Source organism: Lonchura striata, unplaced genomic scaffold (genome assembly GCF_046129695.1).
Source record: "Lonchura striata isolate bLonStr1 unplaced genomic scaffold, bLonStr1.mat Scaffold_161, whole genome shotgun sequence".
Taxonomy (NCBI): domain Eukaryota; kingdom Metazoa; phylum Chordata; class Aves; order Passeriformes; family Estrildidae; genus Lonchura; species Lonchura striata.
Window position 1 is genome coordinate 1 of NW_027461105.1, and position 24,623 is coordinate 24,623.

The window sequence follows — 24,623 nt, forward strand, 5'->3', positions numbered from 1 at the left end:
GAGGAGAAGCACGAGGATGAGGAGGAAGAGGACGAGGAGGAGGAAAAGGAGGACGAGGACGAGAAGGAGGAGGAGGAGGACGAGGACGAGGACAAGAAGGACGAGGACGAGGAGGAGGATGACGAGGAGGAGGAGGATGAGGAGGAGGAGGAGGACGAGGAGGAGGAGGAGGAGGAGGACAAGGAGGAGGAGGAGGAGGAGGAGGAGGAGGAGGAGGAGGAGGAGGAGGACGAGGACAAGGAGGACGAGGAGGAGGAGGAGGAAGACGAGGAGGAGGAGGACGATGAGGAGGAGGACGAGGAGGAGAAGCACGAGGATGAGGAGGAAGAGGACGAGGAGGAGGAAAAGGAGGACGAGGACGAGAAGGAGGAGGAGGAGGACGAGGACGAGGACAAGGAGGACGAGGACGAGGAGGAGGATGACGAGGAGGAGGAGGACGAGGAGGAGGAGGAGGACGAGGAGGAGGAGGAGGAGGAGGACAAGGAGGAGGAGGAGGAGGAGGAGGAGGAGGAGGACGAGGAGGACGAGGAGGACGAGGAGGAGGACTCTGAGGAGAAAGACGAGGACGAGGACGACGAGGAGGAGGACGAGGACGAGGAGGAGGAGGACGAGGAGGAGGAGGAGGAGGATGAGGAGGAGGAGGAGGAGGACGAGGAGGAGGAGGACGACGAGGAGGAGGACGAGGAGGAGGAGCACGAGGAGGAGGAGGAGGAGGACGAGGAGGAGGAGGACGAGGAGGAGGAGGACGAGGAGGAGGAGGAGGACGAGGAGGAGGACGAGGAGGAGCACGAGGATGAGGAGGAGGACGAGGAGGAGGAGGACTAGGAGGAGGAGGAGGAGGAGAAGGAGGAGGACGACGAGGAGGAGGAGGACAAGGAGGAGGAGGAGGACGACAAAGAGGAGGAGGAGGACGAGGAGGAGGACGAGGAGGAGGAGGATGAGGAGGAGGAGGACAAGGAGGAGGAGGCGGAGGAGGACGAGGAGGAGGAGGACGAGGAGGAGGAGGATGAGGAGGAGGAGGATGAGGAGGAGGAGGACAAGGAGGAGGAGGAGGAGGAGGAGGAGGAGGAGGAGGAGGAGGACGAGGCGGAGGAGGGCGAGGAGGAGGAGGACCAGGAGGAGGAGTTGGAGGGCGACGACGAGGAGGAGGAGGACGAGGGAGGAGGAGGAGGAGGACGAAGACCAGGAGGTGGAGGACGAGGAGGAGGAGGAGGAGGACGAAGACAAGGAGGAGGAGGACGAGGAGGAGGAGGACGAGGACGAGGACAAGGACGAGGAGCAGGAGGAGGAGGAGGAGGACGAGGGACGAGGAGGAGGAGGAAGAGGACGAGGAGGAGGAAAAGGAGGACGAGGACGAGGAGGAGGAGGACAACGAGGAGGTGGAGGACGAGGAGGAGGAGGAGGACGACAAAGAGGAGGAGGAGGACAAGGACGAGGATGAGTAAGAGGAGGACGAGGATGAGGAGGAGGAGGACGAGGAGGAGGAGGATGAGGAGGAGGAGGACAAGGAGGAGGAAAAGGAGGACGAGGACGAGAAGCAGGAGGAGGAGGAGGAGGAGGAGGAGGAGAAAGAGGAGGAGGAGGACAAAGACGAGGAGGAGGAGGACGACGAGGAGGTGGAGGACGTGGAGGAGGAGGAGGACGACAGGAGGAGGAGGACGAGGATGAGGATGAGTAGGAGGAGGACGAGGATGAGGAGGAGGAGGACGAGGATGAGGAGGAAGAGGACGAGGAGGAGGAAAAGGAGGACGAGGACGAGAAGGAGGAGGTGGATGACGAGGAGGAGGAGGACGAGGAGGAGGAGGAGGAGGAGGGGGACGAGGAAGAGGAGGACGAGGAGGAGGAGGAGGAGGAGGAGGAGGAGGAGGAGGAGGAGGACGAAGACCAGGAGGAGGAGGACGAGGAGGAGGAGGACGAGGAGGAGGAGGAGGAGGACGAAGACCAGGAGGAGGAGTACGAGGAGGAGGAGGACGAGGACGAGGAGGAGGAAAAGGAGGACGAGGACGAGGAGGAGGAGGAGGAGGAGGAGGACGAGGAGGAGGAGGACGAGGAGGAGGAGGAGGAGGACGAGGAGGAGGACGAGGAAGAGGGGGAGGAGGATGAGGAGGAGGAGCACGAGGATGAGGAGGAGGAGGACCAGGAAGAGGAGGACGAGGAGGAGGATGAGGAGGACGAGGAGGACGAGGAGGATGAAGAGGAGAAGGATGAGGAGGAGGACGAGGATGAGGAGGAGGAGGACGAAGAGGAGGAAAAGGAGGACGAGGACGAGGAGGAGGAGGACGAGGAGGAGGATGAGGACGAGGAGGAGGAGGACAAGGAGGAGGACGAGGAGGAGGAGGACGAGGAGGAGGTGGAGGACGAGGAGGAGGATGAGGAGGACGAGGAGGACGAGGAGGAGAAGGACGAGGATGTGGACGAGGAGGACGAGGATGAGGAGGAGGAGGACGATGAGGAGAAGGACGAGGAGGAGGACGAGGAGGAGGAGGACGAGGAGGAGGAGGAGGAGGACGAGGAGGAGGACGAGGACGAGGAGGAGGAGGAGGAGGAGGAGGACGAGGAAGAGGAGGAGGAGGACGAAGACGAGGAGGAGGAGGACGACGAGGAGGTGGAGGACGAGGAGGAGGAGGAGGACGACAAAGAGGAGGAGGAGGACGAGGAGGAGGACGAGGAGGAGGAGGAGGAGGAGGACGAGGAGGAGGAGGAGGAGGAGGAGAACGAGTAGGAGGAGGAGGAGGACGAAGACAAGGAGGAGGAGGACGAGGAGGAGGACGAGGAGGAGGAGGAGGAGGAGGAGGAGGACCAGGAGGAGGACGTGGAGGACGAGGAGGAGGAGGAGGAGGACGAGGAGGAGGAGGACGAGGAGGAGGAGGAGGAGGACCAAGACCAGGAGGAGAAGGACGAGGACGAGGACGAGGACGAGCATGAGGACGAGGACGAGGAGCAGGAGGAGGAGGAGGAGGAGGACAAGGAGGAGGAGGACGAGGAGGAGGACGAGGAAGAGGACGAGGAGGAGGAAAACGATGAGGAGGACGAGGACGAGGAGGATGAGGATGATGAGGAGGAGGACGAGGAGGAGGAAAAGGAGAACGAGGACGAGGACGAGGAGCAGGAGGAGGAGGAGGAGGAGGAGGACAAGGAGGAGGAGGACAAGGAGGAGGGCGAGGAAGAGGACGAGGAGGAGGAAAACGATGAGGAGGACGAGGACGAGGAGGAGGAGGACGAGGAGGAGGACAACGAGGAGGAGGAGGACGAGGAGGAGGACGAGGAGGAGGAGGACGAGGATGAGTAGGAGGAGGACGAGGATGAGGTAGAAGAGGAGGAGGAGGATGAAGAGGAATATGAGGAGGACGAGGAGGACGAGGAGGAGGAGGAGGACGAGGAGGAGGAGGAGGAGGACGAGGAGGAGGACGAGGAGGACGAGGAGGAGGAGGAGGACGAGGATGAGGAGGAGAAGAAGGACGAGGAGGAGGAGGACGAGGAGGAGGAGGACGAGGAGGAGGAGGAGGAGGACGAGGAGGAGGAGGAGGAGGAGGAGGAAGACGAGGAGGAGGAGGATGAGGAGGAGGTGGATGAGGAGGAGGAGGACAAGGAAGAGGAGGAGGAGGAGGACGAGGAGCAGGAGGAGGAGGAGGAGGACGAGGAGGAGGAAGAGGAGGACGAAGACGAGGAGGAGGAGGACGAGGAGGAGGAGGAAGAGGACGAGGGGGAGGAGGACGAGGAGGAGGAAGACGAGGAGGAGGACGAGGAGGAGGAGGACGAGGAGGAGGACGAGGAGGAGGAGGACGAGGATGAGTAGGAGGAGGACGAGGATGAGGAGGAGGAGGACGAGGAGGAGGATGAGGAGGAGGAGGACGAGGAGGAGGAGGAGGACGAGAAGGAGGAGTAGGACGAGGAGGAGGAGGAGGACGAGGAGGAGGAGGAGAAGAAGGACGAGGAGGAGGAGGACGAGGAGGAGGAGGACGAGGAGGAGGAGGAGGAGGACGAGGAGGACGAGGAGGAGGAGGAGGAGGACGAGGAGGAGGAAGACGAGGAGGAGGACGAGGAGGAGGAGGACGAGGAGGAGGAGGGCGAGGAGGAGGAGGACGAGAAGGAGGAGGTGGAGGACGACGACGAGGAGGAGGAGGACGAGGAGGAGGAGGAGGAGGAGGACGAAGACCAGGAGGTGGAGGACGAGGAGGAGGAGGAGGAGGACGAAGACCAGGAGGAGGAGGACGAGGAGGAGGAGGAGGAGGAGGAGGACGAGGACGAGGACGAGGAGCAGGAGGAGGAGGAGGAGGATGACGAGGAGGAGGAGGAGGAGGAGGAGGAAGAGGACGAGGACGAGGATGAGTAGGAGGAGGACGAGGACGAGGAGGAGGAGGACGAGGAGGAGGAGGAGGAGGAGGAGGAGGCGAGGACGAGGAGGAGGAGGACGAGGAGGAGGCTGGAGGATGGAGACGTTGGAGGAGGAGGGGGACGACAAAGAGGAGGAGGAGGACGAGGACGAGGATGAGTAGGAGGAGGGCGAGGATGAGGAGGAGGAGGACGAGGAGGAGGAGGAGGAGGACGAAGACGAGGAGGAGGAGGATGACGAGGAGGTGGAGGACGAGGAGGACGAGGAGGAGGAGGATGAGGAGGAGGAGGAGGAGGAGGAGGAGGAGGATGAGGAGGAGGACGAGGAGGAGGAGGATGAGGAGGAGGATGATGAGGAGGAAGAGGACAAGGAGGAGGAGGAGGACAAGGAGGAGGAGGAGGAGGAGGACGAGGAGGAGGAGGATGAGGAGGAGGACGAGGAGGAGGAGGATGAGGAGGAGGAGGACGAGGAGGAGGAGGACAAGGAGGAGGACGAGGAGGAGGACGAGGCGGAGGAGGACGAGGAGGAGGTGGAGGTGGCCCAGGAAGAGGCGGACAAGGAGGAGGATGAGGAGGACGAGGAGGACGAGGAGGAGAAGGACGAGGATGAGGACGAGGAGGACGAGGACGAGGAGGAGGAGGACAATGAAGAGAAGGTCGAGGAGGAGGACGATGAGGAGGAGGACGACGACGAGGAGGAGGAGGACGAGGAGGCGGAGGAGGAGCACGAGGAGGAGGAGGACGATGAGGAGGAGGACGAGGAGGAGGAGCACGAGGATGAGGAGGAAGAGGACGAGGAAGAGGAGGAGGAGGACGAAGACGAGGAGGAGGAGGACGACGAGGAGGTGGAGGACAAGGAGGAGGAGGAGGGCGACAAAAAGGAGGAGGAGGACGAGGAGGAGGACGAGGAGGAGGAGGATGAGGAGGAGGACGAGGACGAGGAGGAGGAGGACGACGAGGAGGACGAGGACGAGGAGGAGGAGGAGGAGGACGACGAGGAGGACAAGGACGAGGACGAGGAGGACGAGGAGGAGGAGGAGGATGACGAGGAGGAGGAGGGACGAGGAGGAGGAGGACGAGGACGAGGAGGAGGACGAGGAGGAGGAGGACGAGGAGGAGGAAGAAGAGGAGGAGGAGGACGAAGACGAGGAGGAGGAGGACGACGAGGAGGTGGAGGACGAGGAGGAGGAGGAGGACGACAAAGAGGAGGAGGAGGACGAGGAGGAGGACGAGGAGGAGGAGGATGAGGAGGAGGAGGACAAGGAGGAGGAGGAGGAGGAGGACGAGGAGGAGGAGGACGAGGAGGAGGAGGAAGAGGAGGAGGAGGACATAGAGGAGGAGGACGAGGAGGAGGAGGAGGAGGAGGAGGACGAGGAGGAGGAGGAGGAGGACGAAGACGAGGAGGAGGAGGACGAGGAGGAGGAAGACGAGGGGGAGGACGAGGAGGAGGAGGGCGAGGAGGAGGAGGAGGAGGAGGACGAAGACCAGGAGGTGGAGGACGAGAAGGAGGAGGAGGAGGAGGAGGAGGACGAAGACCAGGAGGAGGAGGACGAGGTGGAGGAGGATGAGGACGAGGACGAGGAGCCGGAGGAGGAGGAGGAGGAGGAGGACGAGGAGGAGGAGGAAGAGGACAAGGAGGAGGAAAAGGAGGACGAGGACGAGGAGGAGGAGGAGGAGGACGACGAGGAGGACGAGGACGCGGACGAGGACGAGCACGATGAGGACGAGGACGAGGACGAGGAGGAGTATGACGAGGAGGAGGAGGACGACGAGGAGGTGGAGGACGAGGAGGAGGAGGAGGACGACAAAGAGGAGGAGGAGGACGAGCACGAGGATTAGTAGGAGGAGGACGAGGATGAGGAGGAGGAGGACGAGGAGGAGGAGGACGAGGAGGAGTATAAGGAGGAGGAGGAGGACGAGGAGGAGGAGGAGGAGGATGAGGAGGAGGAGGACAAGGAGGAGGAGGAGGAGGAGGAGGAGGACGAAGACGAGGACGAGGAGGAGGAGGAGGACCAGGAGGACCAGGAGGAGGAGGAGGAGGACGAAGACGAGGAGGAGGAGGATGAGGAGGCGGAGGACGAGGGCGAGGAGGAGGAGGACGAGGAGGAGGAAGACGAGGAGGAGGACGAGGAGGAGGAGGACGAGGAGGAGGATGAGGAGCAGGAGGACGAGGATTAGTAGGAGGAGGATGAGGAGGAGGAGGAGAAGGACGAGGAGGAGGAGGATGAGGAGGAGGAGGACAAGGAGGAGGAAAAGCAGGACGAGGACGAGGAGGAGGACGAGGAGGAGGAGGACGAGGAGGAGGAGGACGAAGAGGAGGAGGAGGACGAGGAGGAGGAGGAGGAGGAGGAGGACGAGGAGGAGGAGGATGAGGAGGAGGACGAGGACGAGGACGAGGAGGAGGAGGAGGAGGACGACGAGGAGGACGAGGAGGAGGAGGAGGAGGAGGAGGACGACGAGGAGGACAAGGACGAGGACGAGGAGGACGAGGAGGAGGAGGAGGACGAGGAGGAGGAGGAGGAGGAGGAGGACGACGAGGAGGACGAGGACGCGGACGAGGACGAGGACGATGAGGACGAGGACGAGGAGGAGGATTACGAGGAGGAGGAGGACGAGGAGGAGGAGGGGGACGAGGAGGAGGAGGAGGAGGACGACGAGGAGCAGGAGGAGGAGGAGGAGGAGGACGAAGACGAGGAGGAGGAGGACGACGAGGAGGTGGAGGACGAGGAGGGGGAGGAGGACGACAAAGAGGAGGAGGAGGACGAGCACGAGGATTAGTAGGAGGAGGACGAGGATGAGGAGGAGGAGGACGAGGAGGAGGAGGACGAGGAGGAGGAGGAGGAGGATGAGGAGGAGGAGGACAAGGAGGAGGAGGAGGAGGAGGAGGAGGACGAAGACGAGGACGAGGAGGAGGAGGAGGACCAGGAGGACCAGGAGGAGGAGGAGGAGGACGAAGACGAGGAGGAGGAGGATGAGGAGGCGGAGGACGAGGACGAGGAGGAGGAGGACGAGGAGGACGAAGACGAGGAGGAGGACGAGGAGGAGGAGGACGAGGAGGAGGATGAGGAGCAGGAGGACGAGGATTAGTAGGAGGAGGATGAGGAGGAGGAGGAGAAGGACGAGGAGGAGGAGGATGAGGAGGAGGAGGACAAGGAGGAGGAAAAGGAGGACGAGGACGAGGAGGAGGACGAGGAGGAGGAGGACGAGGAGGAGGAGGACGAAGAGGAGGAGGAGGACATGGAGGAGGACGAGGAGGAGGAGGACGAGGAAGAGAAGGAGGAGGAGGAGGACGAGGAGGAGGAGGATGAGGAGGAGGACGAGGACGAGGACGAGGAGGAGGAGGAGGAGGACGACGAGGAGGACGAGGACGAGGACGAGGAGGAGGAGGACGACGAGGAGGAAGAAGAGGAGGAGGAGGACGAAGACGAGGAGGAGGAGGACGACGAGGAGGTGGAGGACGAGGAGGAGGAGGAGGACGACAAAGAGGAGGAGGAGGACGAGGAGGAGGACGAGGGGGAGGAAGATGAGGAGGAGGAGGACAAGGAGGAGGAGGAGGAGGAGGACGAGGAGGAGGAGGACGAGGAGGAGGAGGATGAGGAGGAGGAGGACAAGGAGGAGGAGGAGGAGGAGGACGAGGAGGAGGAGGAGGAGGAGGAGGACGAGGAGGAGGAGGAAGAGGACGAAGACCTGGAGGTGGAGGGCGAGAAGGAGGAGGAGGAGGAGGAGGAGGAGGAGGACGAAGACCAGGAGGAGGAGGACGAGGTTCAGGAGGATGAGGACGAGGACGAGGACGAGGAGCCGGAGGAGGAGGAGGACGAGGAGGACGAGGAGGAGGAGGAAGAGGACAAGGAGGAGGAAAAGGAGGACGAGGACGAGGAGGAAGAGGAGGAGGACGACGAGGAGGACGAGGACGCAGACGAGGACGAGGACGATGAGGATGAGGACGAGGAGGAGGATGACGAGGAGGAGGAGGACGAGGAGGAGGAGGAGGACGAGGAGGAGGAGGAGGAGGACGACGAGGAGCAGGAGGAGGACGAGGAGGAGGAAGAGGAGGACGAAGACGAGGAGGAGGAGGACGACGAGGAGGTGGAGGACGAGGAGGAGGAGGAGGACGACAAAGAGGAGGAGGAGGACATGGAGGAGGACGAGGAGGAGGAGGACGAGGAAGAGAAGGAGGAGGAGGAGGACGAGGAGGAGGAGGATGAGGAGGAGGACGAGGACGAGGACGAGGAGGAGGAGGAGGAGGACGACGAGGAGGACGAGGACGAGGAGGAGGAGGACGACGAGGAGGAAGAAGAGGAGGAGGAGGACGAAGACGAGGAGGAGGAGGACGACGAGGAGGTGGAGGACGAGGAGGAGGAGGAGGACGACAAAGAGGAGGAGGAGGACGAGGAGGAGGACGAGGGGGAGGAAGATGAGGAGGAGGAGGACAAGGAGGAGGAGGAGGAGGAGGACGAGGAGGAGGAGGACGAGGAGGAGGAGGATGAGGAGGAGGAGGACAAGGAGGAGGAGGAGGAGGAGGACGAGGAGGAGGAGGAGGAGGAGGAGGACGAGGAGGAGGAGGAGGAGGACGAAGACCTGGAGGTGGAGGGCGAGAAGGAGGAGGAGGAGGAGGAGGAGGAGGAGGACGAAGACCAGGAGGAGGAGGACGAGGTTCAGGAGGATGAGGACGAGGACGAGGACGAGGAGCCGGAGGAGGAGGAGGACGAGGAGGACGAGGACGAGGAGGAAGAGGACAAGGAGGAGGAAAAGGAGGACGAGGACGAGGAGGAAGAGGAGGAGGACGACGAGGAGGACGAGGACGCAGACGAGGACGAGGACGATGAGGATGAGGACGAGGAGGAGGATGACGAGGAGGAGGAGGACGAGGAGGAGGAGGAGGACGAGGAGGAGGAGGAGGAGGACGACGAGGAGCAGGAGGAGGACGAGGAGGAGGAAGAGGAGGACGAAGACGAGGAGGAGGAGGACGACGAGGAGGTGGAGGACGAGGAGGAGGAGGAGGACGACAAAGAGGAGGAGGAGGACAAGCACGAGGATGAGTAGGAGGAGGACGAGGATGAGGAGGAGGAGGACGAGGAGGAGGAGGACGAGGAGGAGTATAAGGACGAGGAGGAGGAAGAGGAGGATGAGGAGGAGGAGGACAAGGAGGAGGAGGAGGAGGAGGAGGAGGACGAAGACGATGACGAGGAGGAGGAGGACCAGGAGGACCAGGAGGAGGAGGAGGAGGACGAAGACGAGGAGGAGGAGGATGAGGAGGCGGAGGACGAGGACGAGGAGGAGGAGGACGAGGAGGAGGAAGACGAGGAGGAGGACGAGGAGGAGGAGGACGAGGAGGAGGAGGACGAGGAGGAGGATGAGGAGCAGGAGGACGAGGATTAGTAGGAGGAGGATGAGGAGGAGGAGGAGAAGGACGAGGAGGAGGAGGATGAGGAGGAGGAGGACAAGGAGGAGGAAAAGGAGGACGAGGACAAGGAGGAGGACGAGGAGGAGGAGGACGAGGAAGAGAAGGAGGGGGAGGAGGACGAGGAGGAGGAGGACGAGGAGGAGGAGGACGAGGAGGAGGATGAGGACAAGGAGGACGTGGAGGACGAGGATGAGGAAGAGGACGAGGAGGATGAGGATGAGGAGGTGGAGGACGAGGAGGAGGAGGAGGAGGACGAGGACGAGGAGGAGAAGGAGGAGGAGGACGAGGAGGAGGAGGACGAGGACGAGGACGAGGAGGACGAGGACGAGGAGGAGGAGGACGAGGAGGAGGAGGACGAGGAGGAGGAGGACGAGGAGGAGGAGGAGGAGGAGGACGAGGACGAGGAGGAGGAGGACGAGGAGGAGGAGGACGAGGAGGAGGAGGAGGAGGACGAGGAGGAGGAGGACGAGGAGGAAGAGGACGAGGAGGAAGAGGACGAGGAGGAGGACGAAGACGAGGAGGACGAGGACGGGGAGGACGAGGACGAGGAGGAGGACGAGGAGGAGGAGCACGAGGAGGAGTACGAGGAGGAGGACGAGGAGGAGGAGGACGAGGAGGAGGAGGACAAGGAGGAGGACGAGGAGGAGGAGGATCAGGAAGAGTAGGACGAGGAGGAGGATGAGGAGGACGAGGAGGATGAGGAGGAGAAGGACGAGGATGAGGACGAGGAGGACGAGGATGAGGAGGAGGAGGACGAGGAGGAGAAGGACAAGGAGGAGGATGAGGAGGAGGAGGAGGAGGACGAGGAGGAGGAGGACGAGGAGGAGGACGAGGATGATGAGGAGGAGGAGGACGAGGAGGAGGAGGACGAGGAGGAGGAGGAGGACGACAAAGAGGAGGAGGAGGACGAGCACGAGGAGGAGTAGGAGGAGGACGAGGATGAGGAGGAGGAGGACGAGGAGGAGGAGGACGAGGAGGACGAGGAGGAGGAGGAGGAGGATGAGGAGGAAGAGGACAAGGAGGAGGAGGAGGACCAGGAGGACCAGGAGGAGGAGGAGGAGGACGAAGACGAGGAGGAGGAGGATGAGGAGGCGGAGGACGAGGACCAGGAGGAGGAGGACGAAGAGGAGGAAGACGAGGAGGAGGACGAGGAGGAGGAGGACGAGGAGGAAGAGGACGAGGAGGAGGATGAGGAGCAGGAGGACGAGGATTAGTAGGAGGAGGATGAGGAGGAGGAGGAGAAGGACATGGAGGAGGAGGACGAGGAGGAGGAGGACGAAGAGGAGGAGGAGGACATGGAGGAGGACGAGGAGGAGGAGGACGAGGAAGAGAAGGAGGAGGAGGAGGACGAGGAGGAGGAGGAGGACGAGGAGCAGGAGGAGGAGGAGGACGAAGACCTGGAGGTGGAGGGCGAGAAGGAGGAGGAGGAGGAGGAGGAGGAGGAGGACGAAGACCAGGAGGAGGAGGACGAGGTGGAGGAGGACGAGGACGAGGACGAGGACGAGGAGCCGGAGGAGGAGGAGGAGGAGGAGGACGAGGAGGAGGAGGAAGATGACAAGGAGGAGGAAAAGGAGGACGAGGACGAGGAGGAGGAGGAGGAGGACGACGAGGAGGACGAGGACGCAGACGAGGACGAGGACGATGAGGATGAGGACGAGGAGGAGGATGACGAGGAGGAGGAGGACGAGGAGGAGGAGGAGGAGGAGGAGGAGGAGGAGGAGGACGATGAGGAGCAGGAGGAGGACGAAGAGGAGGAGGACGAAGACGAGGAGGAGGAGGACGACGAGGAGGTGGAGGACGAGGAGGAGGAGGAGGACGACAAAGAGGAGGAGGAGGACGAGCACGAGGATGAGTAGGAGGAGGACGAGGATGAGGAGGAGGAGGACGAGGAGGAGGAGGACGAGGAGGAGTATAAGGAGGAGGAGGAGGACGAGGAGGAGGAGGAGGAGGATGAGGAGGAGGAGGACAAGGAGGAGGAGGAGGAGGAGGAGGAGGACGAAGACGAGGACGAGGAGGAGGAGGAGGACCAGGAGGACCAGGAGGAGGAGGAGGAGGACGAAGACGAGGAGGAGGAGGATGAGGAGGCGGAGGACGAGGACGAGGAGGAGGAGGACGAGGAGGAGGAAGACGAGGAGGAGGACGAGGAGGAGGAGGACGAGGAGGAGGAGGACGAGGAGGAGGATGAGGAGCAGGAGGACGAGGATTAGTAGGAGGAGGATGAGGAGGAGGAGGAGAAGGACGAGGAGGAGGAGGATGAGGAGGAGGAGGACAAGGAGGAGGAAAAGGAGGACGAGGACGAGGAGGAGGACGAGGAGGTGGAGGACGAGGAAGAGAAGGAGGGGGAGGAGGACGAGGAGGAGGAGGACGAGGAGGAGTAGGACGAGGAAGAGGATGAGGACAAGGAGGACGTGGAGGACGAGGATGAGGAAGAGGACGAGGAGGATGAGGATGAGGAGGTGGAGGACGAGGATGAGGAGGAGGAGGACGAGGACGAGGAGGAGAAGGAGGAGGAGGACGAGGAGGAGGAGGACGAGGACGAGGACGAGGAGGACGAGGACGAGGAGGACGAGGACGAGGAGGAGGAGGACGAGGAGGAGGAGGACGAGGAGGAGGAGGAGGAGGAGGACGAGGACGAGGAGGAGGAGGACGAGGAGGAGGAGGACGAGGAGGAGGAGGAGGAGGACGAAGACGAGGAGGAGGAGGAGGTCAAGGAGGAGGAGGACGAGGAGGAGGAGGAGGAGGACAAAGAGGAGGAGGAGGACGAGGAGGAGGAGGACGAGGAGGAGGAGGAGAAGGAGGAGGAGGAGGAGGAGGATGACGAGGAGGAGGAGGACGAGGAGGAAGAGGACGAGGAGGAAGAGGACGAGGAGGAGGACGAAGACGAGGAGGACGAGGACGGGGAGGACGAGGACGAGGAGGAGGACGAGGAGGAGGAGCACGAAGAGGAGGACGAGGAGGAGGACGAGGAGGAGGAGGACGAGGAGGAGGAGGACAAGGAGGAGGACGAGGAGGAGGAGGATCAGGAAGAGTAGGACGAGGAGGATGAGGAGGAGAAGGACGAGGATGAGGACGAGGAGGACGAGGATGAGGAGGAGGAGGACGAGGAGGAGGATGAGGAGGAGGAGGAGGAGGACGAGGAGGAGGAGGACGAGGAGGAGGACGAGGATGATGAGGAGGAGGAGGACGAGCACGAGGAGGAGTAGGAGGAGGACGAGGATGAGGAGGAGGAGGACGAGGAGGAGGAGGACGAGGAGGAGTATAAGGAGGAGGAGGAGGACGAGGAGGAGGAGGAGGAGGATGAGGAGGAGGAGGACAAGGAGGAGGAGGAGGAGGAGGAGGAGGACGAAGACGAGGACGAGGAGGAGGGGAGGACCAGGAGGACCAGGAGGAGGAGGAGGAGGACGAAGACGAGGAGGAGGAGGATGAGGAGGCGGAGGACGAGGACCAGGAGGAGGAGGACGAAGAGGAGGAAGACGAGGAGGAGGACGAGGAGGAGGAGGACGAGGAGGAGGATGAGGAGCAGGAGGACGAGGATTAGTAGGAGGAGGATGAGGAGGAGGAGGAGAAGGACGAGGAGGAGGAGGACGAGGAGGAGGAGGACGAAGAGGAGGAGGAGGACATGGAGGAGGACGAGGAGGAGGAGGACGAGGAAGAGAAGGAGGAGGAGGAGGACGATGAGGAGGAGGACGAGGAGGAGGAAAAGGAGGACAAGGACGAGGAGGAGGAGGACGAGGAGGAGGATGAGGACGAGGAGGACGTGGAGGACGAGGATGAGGAAGAGGACGAGGAGGATGAGGATGAGGAGGTGGAGGACGAGGATGAGGAGGAGGAGGACGAGGACGAGGAGGAGGAGGAGGAGGAGGACGAGGAGGACGAGGACGAGGAGGACGAGGACGAGGAGGAGGAGGACGAGGAGGACGAGGACGAGGAGGAGGAGGACGAGGAGGAGGAGGACAAGGAGGAGGAGGAGGAGGAGGAGGAGGACGAAGACGAGGAGGAGGAGGAGGACAAGGAGGAGGAGGACGAGGAGGAGGAGGAGGAGGACAAAGAGGAGGAGGAGGAGGAGGAGGAGGAGGAGGAGGAGGGAGGACGAGGAGGAGGAGGACGAGGAGGAGGAGGAGAAGGAGGAGGAGGAGGAGGAGGATGACGAGGAGGAGGAGGACGAGGAGGAAGAGGACGAGGAGGAAGAGGACGAGGAGGAGGACGAAGACGAGGAGGACGAGGACGGGGAGGACGAGGACAAGGAGGAGGACGAGGAGGAGGAGGACGAGGAGGAGGAGCACGAGGAGGAGGACGAGGAGGAGAACGAGGAGGAGGAGGACGAGGAGGAGGAGGACAAGGAGGAGGACGAGGAGGAGGAGGACGAGGAGGAGGAGCACGAGGAGGAGGACGAGGAGGAGGACAAGGAGGAGGAGGACGAGGAGGAGGAGGACAAGGAGGAGGACGAGGAGGAGGAGGATCAGGAAGAGTAGGACGAGGAGGAGGATGAGGAGGACGAGGAGGATGAGGAGGAGAAGGAGGAGGATGAGGACGAGGAGGACGAGGATGAGGAGGAGGAGGACGAGGAGGAGAAGGACGAGGAGGAGGAGGAGGAGGAGTACGAGGAGGAGGAGGACGAGGAGGAGGACGAGGATGATGAGGAGGAGGAGGACGAGGAGGAGGAGGACGAGGAGGGGGACGAGGAGGACGAGGAAGACGAGGAGGAGAAGGACGAGGAAGAGGACGAGGAGGATGAGGAGGAGGACCAGGAGCAGGAGGACGAGGAGGAGGAGGTGGAGGAGGATGACGAGGAGGAGGAGGATGAGGAGGAGGAGGACGAGGAGGAGGAGGACGAGGACGAGGATGAGGAGGAGGAGGACGAGGAGGAGGAAAAGGAGGACGAGGAAGAGGAGGAGGAGGACGCGGAGGAGGATGAGGACGAGGAGGACGTGGAGGACGAGGATGAGGAAGAGGACGAGGAGGATGAGGATGAGGAGGAGGAGGACGAGGATGAGGAGGAGGAGGACGAGGACGAGGAGGAGGAGGAGGAGGAGGACGAGGAGGAGGAGGACGAGGAGGAGGAGGAGGAGGACGAAGACGAGGAGGAGGAGGAGGACAAGGAGGAGGAGGAGGAGGAGGAGGAGGAGGAGGACAAAGAGGAGGAGGAGGAGGAGGACGAGGAGGAGGAGGACGAGGAGGAGGAGGACGAGGAGGAGGAGGACGAGGATTCGGAGGAGGAGGAGGACAAAGAGGAGGAGGAGGACAAGGAGGAGGACGAGGAGGAGGAGGACGAGGAGGACGAGGAGGAGGAAGACGAGGAGGAGTACGAGGAGGAGGAGGACGAGGATGGGGACGAGGAGGAGGAGGAGGAGGACGAGGAGGAGGAGGCGGAGGAGGAGGAGGAGGAGGAGGAGTACGTGGACGAGGAGGACGAGGACGAGGAGGATGACGAGGAGGACGAGGAGGAGGAGGATGAGGAGGAGGATGAGGAGGACGAGGAGGAGGAGGAGGACGAGGAGGAGTAGGACGAGGACGAGGAGGACGAGGACGAGGACGAGGAGGACGAGGAGGAGGAAGAGGATGAGGAGGAGTAGGAGGAGGAGGACGAGGAGGAGGACAAAGAGGAGGAGGAGGACGAGGAGGAGGAGGACAAGGAGGAGGACGAGGAGGAGGACGAGGAGGAGGACGTGGAGGAGGAGGAGGAGGAAGAGGAGGAGGAGGACGACAAGGACTAGGGCAAGTATAAGGAAGATGAGGAGGAGGAGAACAAGGAAGAGGAGGAGTCAGAGAAGCATGAAGAGGAGGAATAGAAGGAGGAAGAGAGAGGGCCAGGACATGGAGGATTATGAGGTTGAGGAGGAGGTGGACAACGAGGAGGAGGAAGAGGAGAAGAAGGATGAGGACGAGGACGAGTAGGAGAAGGATGAGAATGAGGAAAAGGATGAAGATGCAGAGGACAATGAGGACGAGGAAGAGGAGGAGGAGGAGAAAGAAGATGAACAGGAGGAGGAGGAGGACAAGGAGGAGGAGGACCAGGAGGAGAAGGACGAGGAGGATGAGGATGAGCAGGATTGGGAGGATGAGGAGGAGGAACAGGAGGAAGATGAGGAGGAGGAGAAGGAGGAGAATGAGGATGAGGTGGACAATGAGGAGGATGAGGAGGATAAGGATGCGGAGGATAAGGAGGAGGAGGATGAGGAGGAGGACAAGGATGAGGGAAAGGACAAGGATGAGGAGGACAAGGAGGACGAGGAGGACAAGGAGGACAAGGAGGAGGAGGACGAGGAAGACGAGGAGGAGGAGGAAGAATAGGAGGATAAAGAGGATGAGAATGAGGATGTGTAGGGGGACATTGAAGAGGAGGAGGATAAGGATGAGCAGGACAAGGAGGTGGAGGAGGAGGGGGAGGACTAGGATGACAAGGAGGACAAGGAGGACGAGGATGAGGAGGAGGAGGAGGAGGAGGAGGAGGACGAGTAAATGGAGGATGAGGACGAGGAGGAGTGCGGGGGTTTGTAATTTTCCCTTCTTCCCCCCATTCACCCTGCCCCTTTCTTATGCGTTCCCTGTGTAAATAGTGACGGGAGACAAGTCCATTCTATAATGTCAACAAGTCTCAGTTTATTCCAAGCACACATGTACACTTATACCCGTTATAATGAAGCTCATGCATATTGCAAAACTTAGGCTCATCATTGGTGTATTAAAAACAGGTCAACCCCGCCTTTGGAGCTGTCTGAGCTTGCTTTGTTTTCCCTTACATTTATCTTTTTGCTGACCATTCTACTGTTGGGAACCAGCTTACCCAAGGACATAAGATATTATTGCTACATCTGCTATTGCTGCACTGTGCAATTTTCAGCTACTGCTTCACTAACTGCACGTAGTCATGTCCTTTCTCACGAAGCCATTCATCCACAAAACTCTCCAGATTTCTAATCAGTCATGCTGTGACATTCAATAGCCCATTATCAGCAGATGTCTGTCCTGAGGGAGGATTGATTGTGGAAGAGATAAGGAAAAACTGCCCACTTAACACAGGACAACTGCCATACAGATGGCAAATAGAACACATCTTGCTTTTCAGTCTGGGACAGGAGGACACAAACAAAATCAGCTGAGAAGGCGGCACTCTGAAAAGCAAACCAGAACTGACAGAAAATGAATGGGACAGAAATCAGTAATTCTGATAGTTTTATTTATTATGAAAATAAATCACAACCACCCAGCCCCACACAATTCTGATCCCACAACCTCAAATTTGGATCTCACTTTGCCCGATCACCTTCCAACCCCATCTCATCCTGGAGGCTGAGGAATTGAGCAATTTTAGCATGGGACTGAGGTGGCAACCAGCCATTTTGAGGTAGGATTGAGTCACTTTGAGGTGACAGACAAATCCACTTTGGGTTTTGGAGTGCAAAGATATGCAGAATACTACCAGATATCCCCCAAGAACCCACAAATCCTCCAGAATATGTTCCCAAACAGTAAATTCCACCTCAAATACCTCTAAAATGGTGGGACTTCTGACATCTCTGGTCAATACTCTTTTTAGTCATTTTTCAGGTGTTTTTAAGTGATAAAGACAAATCAGAAGAAAATTAGGGCCAAACCAACACCAGAGACCCCTTGAGCATCCCCTGGACACTGGACAAAACAAACTCAGCAGAAATCAAAGTTAACCCTCCATAAAATGCCTTGAGGAAGATTTGCTCTTTCCACAAGTCATTTCTGATGGAAACACAAATAAATCCCAAACATGAATAGACAAACAACAGAAGCAATTCTGTGGCAATTCCAAATTTCATCAGTTCCAGCACAGCTCCAGCTACTTGAGCTGGGCTTCTTGTAGGATTTAAGTAGCCTTGTGTTCCTCAGTTTGGGGTGAATGATCCTTGTCAGTCTTGCTGGTATCATTTGGTCCCTTTCCTCCAGTGATTTTAACAGAATTTTCAAAGAAGGAAAACAAAATATTTTCTTTACACTGGCCACCCACAAGAGCCATTTTCCTCGTAAGTTCTCCCAAAAGTCACTCAGAGGAAGCTGCATCCAAGCTTCCAAGAGATCCTCCAGAAAGAGCCACAAACTCCTCAGAGGAGAGAAACATGCTGTTGTCAAAGGCACCTGGGGTCAGTCAACAGTGCCCTGAACTCACTGTGCAAAATAATGTTGCAATCTGGATAATAAAATTGTTAGAGAGATGCCTCTGCCCCAATTAAGGTGCTAACAAGACCAAATCCAAAGTGGATTTTATTGAACAGTAAATGTGAGGTAGAGAGAGATGCAAAGAAAGAGAAAAGGGGAGAGAGCAAGGGAGTGACAGGGACAGAGGTCTCCCCTGGGGTGGGGCAAGTGTGACATTGTCCCCTGTGTGCGTGGCCTTCCCAGGGTGGGGGTTTTACACCTGAGCCAGTTTGGGTAAGGGGGGTGGTGTTCACCCCCCACCCCGAGCAGGGATTACCTCACTGGTTACAGTGTCAGATGTAACCAAAAGTGTTTTCAGTCACCATCTCCATAAACTGTTATCAACAGGTGGGGCAGTGTTCTTTATCTCTTCCATGGCTCAGCCCTGATAACGCCCTCCAGGGCCATCTTCTGTTAATGGGCCATTGAGTGTCACTGCAGGACTGATAAAATTACATCATCCCATTGTGGGATGCTCCACCCAGGGGGAGGAACCAAGCATTCCTGCCTGGATAAAATCTCACCTTTGCAACACCACGAATACCTTGCCTACTGGATTCCCAGAGGACAAGAGCTCCATAACCACCACTGGACCTGCAGAGGAAGACCAGACCCTTCTACAGGATCACTGCTTTGACAAAATCACGTTCATCACTCCAGCCGGACTGCAGCCACCATTTCATCAGACTGCTACCACCACCCTGAACAACGAGGTGTCAGGTTATATCCTGACTCTGTCAGGTTAAGCCAGTGTTTCTCTATCATTGCCTTGATCTTAATTTTCTTACTCAATTGTCATTCTGGCTTAGACTCTCTCCCTGGTTTGCTTTGAAGCCAGTACAAAACTCACTGTGCTCATCCCTTGTTTTCCTCCCAAAACAGGATTTCCCGTACCCAAATATTCGCCAGATGGAGAAGAAGGTTGTGAGGAAGAGGAAGATGCCCTGGGACACCAAGGCAGGTGAGGAGGAAGTCAGTGCCCCTTTCCCCCTCTCTCCTGCTCCATCTCCCAGCCCAGCCTGGTCCCCAGCTGCAGGACAGCCCCGCTGCCGGTGCCCTCCTGCCGGGGATGCACTGGGGGGATTTCCTTGCCCTTCCCTCTGGCACTGAGGCAAATCCCATCTACTCCTTGTCCTTCCTCCCCCAGAGCAAGACCTGATCGTGGAGACCAGGAAAGACAAATCCCTGCAGCAGAACCTCATGGAAGAAGCCTTTTTGAGCAACTCCACATCGCAGGAATCCAACGGGGAGGAAAAGCCCTGGAGATCCCAGAGGAGGAAGGGCTGCAAGGCCAGCCCAGGATGCTCTGAGGAGGAAAGACCCACTCTGGGCCTGGAAGGTGGGCAGAGCTTCAGCCAGAGCTCTGAGCTGGTGGTCCCTGAGAAGCTTCCTGATGGGGAGAAGCCCTACAAGTGTTTGGAGTGTGGGAAGAGCTTCAGGCAGAGCAACAATCTGAAACGACACCAGATGATCCACACAGGGGAATGGGCCTATGAGTGTGGGGAGTGTGGGAAGGGCTTCAGCTGCAACTCCCACCTTGTCAGCCACTTACACATCCACACTGGGGAGAGGCCCTACAAGTGTGGGGAGTGTGGGAAGGGCTTCAGACGGAGCTCCGACCTCATGATCCACCAACGCATCCACACTGGGGAGAGTCCCTACGAGTGTCCCGAGTGTCAGAAGAGGTTTCACAATAGCTGCAATCTCCTTGTACATCAGCGCATTCACACGGATGAGAGGCCCTTCCGCTGCCCTGACTGCAGGAAGGGCTTCAAACACAACTCCACCCTCGTCACACACCAGTGCATCCACACTGGGGAGAGGCCCTACATGTGCCCCACTTGTGGGAAGAGGTTTCAGAGCAGCTCCCATCTCCTCCGGCATGAGCGGATTCACACCGAGGAGAGGCGTTTCCTCTGCCCCGACTGTGGCAAGGGCTTCAAGCACAACTGCCACCTTGTCAGGCACTGGTGCATCCACACCAGGGAGAGGTCCTACGTGTGTCCCCAGTGTGGGAAGAGCTTCACCCAGAGCTCTCACTTGACCAAACACCAACGGAGCCACCGGTAAGGGAAGCCCTGAAAATTCCCCAGCTGCAGGAAGAGCTTTGTGCACTGCTCCAGTTTCATCCCCCATTGGAGGACCCTGTTGGGAAGAGCCCTGGTGATCCATGTTTCCTGTGATCCATGCTGGGAACACACCTGTCCCTTTCCTTGCCCCTGCCAATGACCTTATGTGGGATTGAAGGACATGAGGGTCTGGCCATGGCCCTGTCACTACATTCACTCCCACCTCAGGTCATTGCCAGGGGCAGGAAAGGGACTCTCTCTCTCCCTGAGGAGAAGGGTGTCCTTTCCATGCAGGAGGAAACACGTGGCCAGGAAGATACAATTGATGGTGATGTAGTTTTCCCTGTAACTGGTTTTTCTTATCCCTTCTGTTGTTAATATTTTTTCTGTTTCTGTTTGTTCCTTATCTTGTTGCTGTTCCCAGTAAATTGTTCTTATCCCAGCCTGAGATCTTTCCCTTTTTTCCTTCAATGGAAGGTGGGAGGGCAATGAGTGCCTGCGGGGTTTGAGTGGGAGCAGGAAATTGAGAAATCCCATTCCTGAACCCCGGCCTGTGGAAACTGAGCATCCCAGCTGATGCCAGCCCTGGTGGCCATGGCAGCAGCCTTGGGAGCGGGTCCCTGGCTGGGGCTGAGGGAACCTCTTCACTCTGGTGCCCAGGGACAGGAGTGGAGGGAGCGGCTGCAGCTGAGTTGAGGCAGGCTTAGGTTGGATCTCAGGAAAAGGTTTTTGCCCAGAGGCTGCTGGGGCACTGCCCAGGCTCCCCAGGGAAGGGTCCCAGCTCCAGGGCTCTCTGAGCTCCAGCAGCATTTGGACAGCGCTGCCAGGCCCAGGCTGGCAGTGTTGGGGTGTCCTGTGCAGGGCCAGCAGTTGGACTCGAGGATCCTGATGGGTCCCTCCCAGATCAGCCAATTCTGTGGTTCTGGATCCATGACCCTGGGGATGGGAGTGCCAATGGTTGCCATGGCAACAGGCTCCAGGCCTGAGCTGGTGTTCATGGCAACCACCCCTGGCATGGGGTCTCCATGGAGCTGCCCAGGGACTGACCATAGCAACAGGAGCTGGGGGTGGTTGCCATGGAAACTGACCATAGCAACAGGGTTTCCTGGTGATGGTTGCCTCCTTAGAATGAGATTTGTCACAGGATCTCAGAGGGGTTCCATGGGGACTTTCCAAGAGTTTCCAGGCTGTTCAAGAGCTGGAATCCCACACACGGAGCCAGGGGCTCCATGGAGCCCTCCCAAGGGTTTCTGGGGATGGCAAAGAGCCGTGTGGTCAGAGGCAGTCACAGCCATTCCATGGTGACATCCCAGGAAACCTTGGGCTGCAAAGGCACTGATCTGTCACAGGCACTCACGGGGGCTCCACGGTGACATCCCAGGAGTCCCCAGGCTGCCAAAGATCCAGGATGTCACACACACTCCTGTCATGTGCAGAGTGGGAGCTTCAGGCAAAAGCTTTATTTCATTATTGGAGAAACTCCTGCTGAGTCATGAGATGGAAAAATGACACCCAACAGCCACCATGGATCCTCAGACCCCTGCAGGGCCTACAGACTTCTAAAATTCCTTTTAAGAGAGGAGACTGGGAGTGACTGGATCCACGCCCAGCCCCAGAATTTGTCAAAGGTTTATGTATAAATGATTGGACAGGTAGAATTGAACAATTTGTCAATGCAATTTTTCATACAGGATTAATGGAATACCAGATATATTTATATAAATACAATCAGATCATGACTAGACAGTAAGCTCTTAATCAGAGTTATTTACTCCCCAGTCCAGAATCTATAACAATTATAGGATATTCTGCTCTATGAAGCAATTTTGAAGTCAGCAGGGCCTTGCTGGAGTTGTTTGAGCCCATTGCAGGCAGAGCCTCCTGCTCCAGCAGGAACTGCCTTTCCTGTGCCAGGAGCAGGGCAGGTCCCGCTGCAGGAACAGCCCCAGGCCAGCCCCAGCACAGGGAAGGCCTCGGGCACAAGGGCAGAGTGCCGTGCTGGGAGCTGTGCCAGGGATAGCCCGAGGCACCAAAGGCACCTTGGCAGCAGCAGCTGCTTGCAGGGCATGGCCAGAAGCCTCCCTTGCAACCTGGCCTGGTGGCCAGCGCTGCAGAGCTGCTGCCTCAGGGCTCATTTCTGGCTGGGCTCTGAAAAGCCACTTCTGCTCCAGGAGCCTGACTGGGAAGCCATTGGCCCAGCACCTTGGGGACAAGATATTATCAACAAAACTCTTCATGCCAGCAGAGACAAGGCAGGGGCAGAGGAAAGGGGAGAGCCAGGCCCTGGGGACAGGGCTGCCATAGTGATGGCTGTAAGATCACTGCCCTGCAGCAGCCTGGCTGCCCTCAGCAGACATTCTGGCCAAAATTGTTGTGAGGGCACCCAGCACATCTGAGAACCCACAAACAGGAATTCCATCCTTGGGGAGGGGATTTCACAGGGTCAGGTTGCACACACTCCCTGATTTTGGAGCATTCTTGGGATGGGGAATACATCTCACTGGAAAAACAGTTGCCATTTTGTGCCACTCTCATAATTATAATATATTTTGTCCTTCTAACAAATGTAAATCCACCCTCATTCAGTTTAAAGATATTGATCCTTGTTCTGTCACTGCAAGATTTTGCAGAAAATAACTTTGACTGTTTTTACATTTTCACAGACCTCGTAGAAGATCCAAAAATCTCCCAAGATGGGGTTTGGAGGCCTCATCACATAACCAGCACATAGAGGCTGCAGGCTCTGGTCTCAGTGATATGGTGATTGAGGACAGAACAGGAGTAGCCTGGGAGGGATTGGAGGGTGACTTCAGAGAGGATGGAGATTTTCTTCCTTGTATAAAACAGTGAGAAAAAGAAATAATGGCACCAAGGACAGCTGGGGAGGCACAGACTGGACACCAGAAGAAAGGAATTTCCATCCCAGGGCAGGGCTGTGGTGCAACACGTCCCCAGCAGGAGCCTGGAGCAGCTCGGGGCTTTGTGTGGCCTGGCAGGGGCAGCAGGAGGCAGAGCTGCCAGCAAAGGAAGGGCCAGCGAGGTGGGGCAGCCGGGGGTGACGACAGCCTGCAGGGACAGAGGCGCAGGGCAGGGACACCGTGGGACAGCCTGGGCTGCAGAGGGCTCAGGGATGTGCAGCAGCTGCAAGGCCCTGACAGAGCCAACCTGTGCAGCCCTTTGGCCATGGCTGCTGGCCCTGGGCCTGAGGCCACCAGGGGACAAGTGACCCTTGCAGCCCTGGGGCCTCAGTGCCTCCTTGTCCCTGCTCAGCAGCCTGGCAGGGGCCGCCCCATGGTCCTGCCCTTGGCACTGCCCATCCCCACATGCCAGTGCCCATCCCGGGAAGAGCCCTGAGCAATGAGGGAGGGACAGGATCTGCCTTGCCAGGGGCTGGGGCTCAGGCCTGGGCCCTTTGCATTCCTGAAACACATCCAGGTTTGCTCAGCACCAGAGACACCTTTCCCTTGCTTGTCCCCAGCTGCCATCAGTGCCTCCAGTGTTCTGCTCTGACTGGAACCTGGGGACACTTTCTCAGTCCTGAACCTCAGTGGGACCCATTAAAACTTCAAGAAACTTTGGAGTTTTAATTTAACTTTGAGTTCTTGAGAAGTCCAGGCAGACTCTTGAATAACAGAGAATTTCGTAAGTTCAACTGCAAGTACAGCCATTTCTGCATAGATAAGAAGGATGGTTCTTTTCCAAAGGAAGGAAAGCCCAGAGACCAAGTGTTTCAAAAGCAGGTGAGAGGCAGCCCGTGTGTTTCAAAGGGCAGCTAGACTTTTCTGCCCTGGCTGCCTTCACTTGGTATCATCCTTGGATGTACGGAATTTTGGACGTGGAATCCCAGTTTTGGCCATGGGCATCTAGACAGGATGAATGACTTTTTCCTATAGGAAAAAGAAGTGAGAAGTCCAAGTGTCCTGGAAGATGGGAGGTGTCCACCCTTAGGCTAAACCAGCCAAACCTTGGCACCTTTGGTCTATGGGCTATCCTTGGACACAGGGCATTTTGGAAGTGGAATCTCAGTTTTGGCTATGGGCACCTGGACAGGAAGACGAGTTCTTTTCATTAGGAAGGAAAGCACAGACCCCCAGTGTTTCAGAGGCAGATGAGTGTTGCCACTCAGGAAGCCAAGGTCAGCCAGACTTGTCTCAAACCTGTCTTGGCAGCTTTTCTCTGGGAGCTATCATTGGATATAACGAATTCTGGAGGCAGATCCCGAATTTTGGCCATGGGTGCCTGGTTGAGATGGATGATTTCTTCTCATAAGAAAGAAAAGCACATGGTCCCAGTATTTCAAAGGCAGATGAGAGGTGGCCCCTGGGTGGCCAAGGCAGCCAGACGTGTCTCAGACCTGGAAGATTTCATCTGGGAACAATCTTTGCATATAAGGAAATTTGGTGAAGGAATCCTGGTTTTGGCCCTGGGTCCCTGGAAAAGAAGGACAGTTCTCTCCCACAGGAAGGAAAGCCCAGAGCCCCAGTGCTTCACGGGCAGATGAGAAGCAGCCCTCAACATGCCAAGGTCAGCTGGACCTGTCAGGTGGTCCCCAGGAGGCCCAGCCAGACAGACCTGTTCCATGTTCCCTTGGTTCTGTGGGACCCCACAGTGTCACAATGGCCCCATGCTTCCATGAGGCCTTGCAGTGTCAC